Here is a 428-nt window from a genome sequence, read left to right as displayed (position 1 = left end):
GCTTACTGTCTTTCTTGCATCTCTTCTATGCAAAATTAAAGATAAAAACTCCCACCATGTCCCAGGACAGTGCTTGTAACTTTTTCATGTTTATTTGCATCTTTCCTATTTAATTAATCTGTATCATGGTACTGAAATCTTTGAAAAAGGGAAAGTTGAATACTAAGTTGAGTAAACTTCTCAATCCTTTATACGTGTATCAAAAATTTGATTAAGTTACTGTACTGTTGGCTATGAAAAGCAAACAATGTAACCTACCTCTATTCTTTAAAAATAGTTGTGTACACATCTCTCCCCAAGAGCAATTATCAACTCTTAAAATGCCAGTGTCTAAAGTCCTTTGCAATTTGTTCAGTTTTTCCAGTGATTTTTTTTCTTTAATGTTTGCTTTCTCTTTATTTTAGCCTAGCCAATCTTTTTTTCTGGCT

Source organism: Agelaius phoeniceus, chromosome Z (assembly GCF_051311805.1).
Source record: "Agelaius phoeniceus isolate bAgePho1 chromosome Z, bAgePho1.hap1, whole genome shotgun sequence".
NCBI lineage: Eukaryota > Metazoa > Chordata > Aves > Passeriformes > Icteridae > Agelaius > Agelaius phoeniceus.
This window is presented reverse-complemented; position numbering follows the sequence as displayed.